This window comes from Mandrillus leucophaeus, unplaced genomic scaffold (genome assembly GCF_000951045.1).
Source record: "Mandrillus leucophaeus isolate KB7577 unplaced genomic scaffold, Mleu.le_1.0 Scaffold98, whole genome shotgun sequence".
NCBI lineage: Eukaryota > Metazoa > Chordata > Mammalia > Primates > Cercopithecidae > Mandrillus > Mandrillus leucophaeus.
This window is the reverse complement of record NW_012110696.1, coordinates 672,897-678,636: the sequence shown is the minus strand read 5'-3', so window position 1 is coordinate 678,636 and position 5,740 is coordinate 672,897. Positions and strand designations below refer to the sequence as shown.

The following is a 5,740-nucleotide window of genomic DNA, read 5'->3' as shown; positions in this document are numbered from 1 at the left end:
GGCTCCATTTATGAACTGAAATTCTCTTAAACATTTTCAACTGCATTTATACATATAGAATCTAATTTTATTCTTTAGCATTTCAGTTGTCTGCCTTATCAAGTATTAATATTTAAATAATTCTCATAGGTATATTAAATGTCTACATTTCTCTTAAACTTTTAAGTTCTCTTTGTTCCAATTATAATCACAAACTTTGGAAAATCTTATACCTTTCAACTTACAATCACTATCAAAAATCGAATACCTAGGGCAGGGTGTGATGGTTCATGCCTGTAATCCCAACACTTTGGGAGGTCGAGGCAAGCAGATAGCCTGAGCCTGGGACTTCAAGACAAGACTGGGCAACATGGCAAAAGCCAGTGTCCACAAAAAAAAAAAAAAAAAAAAAAAGCCAGGCGTGGTGGCACACACCTGTGGTCCCAGCTACTTGGGAGGCCAAGGTGGGTTGATCATCTAAACCTGGGGAGGCCAAGGCTGCAGTGAGGTATGATCGTGCCACCGCACTCCAGCCTGGGTGACAGAGTGACACCTCGTCTCAAAACACACACACACACAAATACTTAGATATTTTACATGAGAATTAGATTTATCTATCAGATACTCTACCATGCCAGATTTCCTTACAATTACAGAAAATAGCAAACATATATTGTTTGTAAACACAACGCAAAAACGTTAATGCTCTGGTTTCTATCTGCCTTGTCATTCCATTATTTGACTCCATTTTCGAGGTTAGAAACTTACTGTACGGTGGCCGGGCGAAGTGGCTCACACCTGTAATCCCAGTACTTTGGGAGGCCAAGGAGGGTGGATCTCCTGAGGTCAGGAGTTCGAGACTGGCCTGGCCAACATGATGGAACCCCGTCTCTACTAAAAATACAAAGAAAATTAACCGGGTGTGGTGGCAGGCGCCTCTAATCCCAGCTACTCGGGAGGCTGAGGCAGGAGAATCACGAGACTCCAGGTTGGAGGTTGGAGATTGCAGTGAGCCGAGATCGCGCCACTGCACTCCAGCCAGCGCGACAAGAGCGAAACTCCATCTCAAAACAAACAGAAACTCAGTGTAAGGAAACAATGCAACCCAAGGCATTTGGGGTGACCTTCACATTGCCTGAGGGTGCCGAGGGACCAGAGATGCTGGCCATGGACTAAGGTCTGGGTATTCTCAGGCAGCAGGGACAAGGTGGGCTTTTTTCCTGGTTGCTAAACCCATGTCAAAGTCCAGCTCAGGGACTGGAGCTCAAGAAACCCACCACCCATTCTCCAGTCCGACCGGGGACCTGCATGCACCTGTGCCGTGCTGCCCTGAGTCCTCCAATCCTCCACACTCTTCGTCTGTTAGGTACACGTCTGCACCCCAGCCTGCAAAAGTTCCAGGTTCCTCTCAGGGGCAGGGACCCGCACGCCGGCCCAGGGCTTGGCACGCGGGGGTGCTGAAACAGGGCCAGGCCTGGTTTCCAGCCGATCGTCATAGTCCCCAGGCCCAGCAACCTTCCTCACAAAGGCATCGTTAAGAGGCGGGGAAACAAGAGCCAGGAGAGGGGCGCGGAACGGCGGGCGGGACGAACTACCAGCTCCGCGTCCCGGCCAGCTGCGTCGAGCCAGGGGCACGGCAGCTGGTGTGCGGTTCGAAAACTAGGAATGGGAAGGTTCGGGGCCCGCTCGGCTCCGGAGGCAGTCGGCGGGCAGTCCCTGGCGGCGTTGGGACAGTCAGTCGCAGCCGGGTACAGGAGCCCAGTCGGCCCTCAGACCGCGACTCCCGGAAGGCCTTGAGGGCGGGGCCGCGCCCGCGCCGTCTCTTGCCGGAAGGTGCGAATTAGGGCGCTCGATTGTGGGCGGGGGCGGAAAGAGGCGCGCTTTAAAGTGGTAACAGATGGTTTTCTTATCCAATAGGATTTAAAAATTTGTCCTTACCCGGCCAACCGCGGAAGTAGGGTAGGCGGGCGGCCAATGGGGACACGACGGGGGGCGGAGCCGAGGCCTCCGAAGCGGAAGTGGGTTGCTGTTGAGGCGGCGGCATCTTTCTCGAGGGGCTCTCCTGGGCGGCTGGAGAAGCAGCTTCTTCTCTCGAGTGCGACGGCGGCGGCGCCTGCGGACCTAACTAGCTCCAGGTTAGGCTGGGTTTTGTGGGGAAGCAGCGGCAAATCAGGGCCTGTGCAGATGCGAGGTTTAGGCGGCTTCGCGGCCTACAGAGGCCTCGGCCCGCGCGGCTCCACCCGGCCGAGACTCCGCAGCCCGGGACCTCGAGCCAGCTCTGGCCGCTCGCACCGCCTTCCGCGCGGGCGCACTTAATCCGGCTTGGCGCGGGCAACAGAAGTTAAGAGGCCTGCGTCTGGGTCTCGGCTCACCCTGGCGGGCCGCGGCCATGGGGCTTAGTCCATAGCTTAGGAAGGGAAACTGAGGCTCTGGGAAGGGCAGGAACGCCTCCAAGGTCACTCGGAGAGTCGGGCAGGGTGTGCTGTTAGCGGGGAGACCTGGGCAGGGTTTTTGTTCCCTGCTGACGACGTCTCCTTTGTGTGTTCGTGCCGCCGCCCCGCCATCGTGGGGCCTGCGAGTTTGCCCGGGTGCCCGGGTGCCCGGGCCGCGTGGCGGGGCCTTTTGTAGGTCGGGAGGATCTGAGTACGGGTGCGGGACTGACCGTGCGGGGCGCCGAGGTCGCAGTCTAAAACTTAGTAGGGCCTCGACTTCCGGGCGCGCTTCCGGGCCCCGGCTGATGGTTGGTGGAACGTGTGACTGTGAGGCTTGCGGCCCAGCCCGGCACCGCTCGGGCCCTTCACCCTCTGGAGCGCCTGTAGGCTGGTGTATGAAGATTCTCAAGACCTGAAACAGAGTTGCTAGTAAACACCGCTTTTCCGCCTTTGATCCATCGAGGAAACAGGGAAAAGGATAGAGCTTGGGCAAGCAGTTTTGGTAGGGATTTCAGCTTTTGTCTTTCACTTGTCGGTTCCCATAGACGTTCACAGTCTTAATAACCTTCGTTCTGTTTCTGCACGAAGTTCTTGAGCCAGACGTAGGGTCTCAGCTCTGGAATCTGACTTAGACTGTCCAAGTGGTTGGGGAGACTGAGATCCAGAAAAGTGAGGTGGTCTGCCCAAGGTCACAAAGCCGGCTCTTTGGCAGCAGATGAGATTAAGTCTTAACTGCAGGATTAGGCTTTTGAATTCGGTGACCAGGAGTTTTGGGACCGCTGACAGTAAAAGAGACATTGAAGGGAATGTTTTGTTATTTTCTTGGTGTTTTACTTGTTAATGGACAAGGATACATTGGGTTCAGTTTTACTGTGAGTTTGAGATGAAATAGGGACATTTGAGTAGCAAGCTGTGTTGCTGGCTTTTGTATTGCCTGAATTTGAGCTTCCAAAAATCTTACTTTAATACATCGTTTATTTGATCTTAAATTACTACCTTTGTAAGGAGCTTTTGTAAACATTGTTTTTCTAATCTTCATGAAATCTTAATGCCATACGTAAACTATTTTTTATAGAATGTATACACATCTGTGCTTTGTACATAAAATGAGTAAGATATTTCGCTCTCCCCAAGATCGAAGTAGCATATTTTTGAGGTGTTCTGTATGCCAAACTTTCTGCTTGTAATACAGCAGTCAACCGTCGTGGTGCTGGCCCTCCTGTAGCTGGGTGAGGATGGAGGGAATAAGAGATACCTCATTTTATTGTGCTTTGCACATACTGCCTTTTTTGCAAGGTGAAGGTTTATAACAAGTATTCGTCGAGCAAGTCTGTAAGTGCCAGCCATTTTTCCAGCAGCATGTGCTCACTTCGTGTCTCTTGTGTCAAGTTTTGGTAATTCACAATATTTCAAACTTTTTTTTTTTTTGAGATGGAATCTCAATCACCCAGGATGGAGTGCAATGGCATGTTCTTGGCCTCACTGTAACCTCTGCTGCCTGGGCTCAAGTGATTCTCCTGCCCCAGCCTCTGGAGTAGCTGGGATTACAGGCACGTATTACCACACCCAGCTAATTTTTGTATTTTTAGTGGAGACGGGATTTCACCATGTTGGCCAGGCTGATCTCGAACTCCTGACCTCAGGTGATCTGCCTGCCTTGGCCTTCCAAAGTGTTGGGATTACAGGCATGAACCACCATGCCCAGCCCCAAACCTTTTCATTATTGCATCTGTTACGATGAGCTGTGGTCAGTGTTTTGGGTTACCATGAATAGCACTAATATAAGATGGTGAACTTAATTGGTAAAAGTTGGGTGTCTACTAACAGTTCCACTGACTGGCAGTTCCCAGTCTCTCTTCTCAGGCCTCTCTATTCCTTGAGACACAATATTGAAATTAGGCCAGTCAGTGACCCTACAGTATCCAGACAAAAGGAGCAGTCAGTTGAATCTCTCTTACTTTAAATCAAGTTAAGAAATGATTAACCTTAGTGAGAAAGGCATATCAAAAGTTGAGATAGGCCAAAAGCTAGGCCTCTTGTGCTGAACGACAGTTGGCCAAGTTGTGAATGCAAAGGAAGAGTTTTTGAAATTAAAATGCTACCCCAGTGAACGCATGAATGATTAGCCAAACAGCCTTATTGCTGATAGGGAGAAAGTTTTAGTGGTCTGGATAGATCAAACCATCCGTGACATTCCCTTAAGCGAAAGCCTAATCCAGAGTAAGGCCCTAACTCTCTTCAATTCTGTGAAGAGTGAGAAAGGTGAGGAAGCTGCAGAAGAAAAGTTTGAAACTGGCAGAGGTTGGTTCATGAGGTTTAAGGAAAGAAGCCGCCTCTGTAATGTGAAAGTGTAAGGTTGAGGCAGTAAACATTGATGTAGAAGCTGCAGCAAGTTATGCAGAATATATAGCTAAAATAATTGATGAAGGTGGCCACACTGAACAACAGACTTTCAGTGTAAATGAAACAGCCTTATATGGAAAAAAAAAATACTATCTAGGACTTTCATAGCCAGAGAAAGATCAATGCCTGGCTTCAAAGGACAGGCTGATTCTCTTGTTAGGGGCTAATATGACCCGTGACTAAATTGTAACCAGTGCTCATTTACCATTCTGAAAATCCTAGGGCCCTTAAGAATTATGCAGCAATCTACTGTGTGCTGATCAGTGAAACAAGAAAGCCTGTATAGTAGCATATCTGTTTACAGTATGTTTTACTGAACATTTTAAGCCCACTATTGAGATCTACAGCTCAGAAAAAAAAGATTTCTTTCAAAATATTACTGCTCACTGAGAGTGTGCTTAGTCACCAAAGAGGTCTCATGGAGATGAATGAGATTAATGTTAACATCTGTTCTGCAGCCCATGGATCAAGGAGTAATTTCAACTCTCAAATCTTACTTAAGAAATGCATTTTGGGGCTGAGCACGTTGGCTCATGCCTGTACTCGCAGCGCTTTGGGAGGCCAAAGCAGGTGGATCCCTTGAGCTCAGAAGTTAGAGACCAGCCTGGGCAGCATAGTGAGACCACCCCCTCCACTGCCAATCTCTTAAAAAAAAAAAAAAAAAAGAAAAAAGGGCGGGACCGGGGGAAGGAAATGCGTTTTGTAAGGCTATAGCTACATAGATTGTGATTCCTCTGATGGGTCTCAACAATGTAAATTAAAAACCTCCTGAAAGGATACACTATTCTAGATACCATTAAGAAATATTTGTCGGGCTGGGCGCGGTGGCTTAAGCCTGTAATCCCAGCACTTTGGGAGGCCGAGACAGGCGGATCACGAGGTCAGGAGATCGAGACCATCCTAGCTAACATGGTGAAACCCCGTCT

General features: G+C 49.4%; 1 protein-coding gene across 4 annotated transcripts in view; it reads left to right on the top strand.

The window, feature by feature from the left end:
- Window positions 1-1,821: 1,821 nt before the first annotated feature.
- The window catches only part of RNF4 (ring finger protein 4), a 46,667-nt gene continuing 42,748 nt past the window's right edge, over window positions 1,822-5,740 (top strand). For 2 of the 4 annotated variants that reach the window (XM_011970844.1, XM_011970839.1), the window contains exon 1: window positions 1,822-2,143. The gene's annotated coding sequence lies outside the window, so the exon portion shown is untranslated. Of the gene's footprint in view, window positions 2,914-3,842; window positions 3,962-5,740 lie in introns of all 4 variants that reach the window. The other 2 variants (XM_011970842.1, XM_011970841.1) reach the window with 2 other exon arrangements.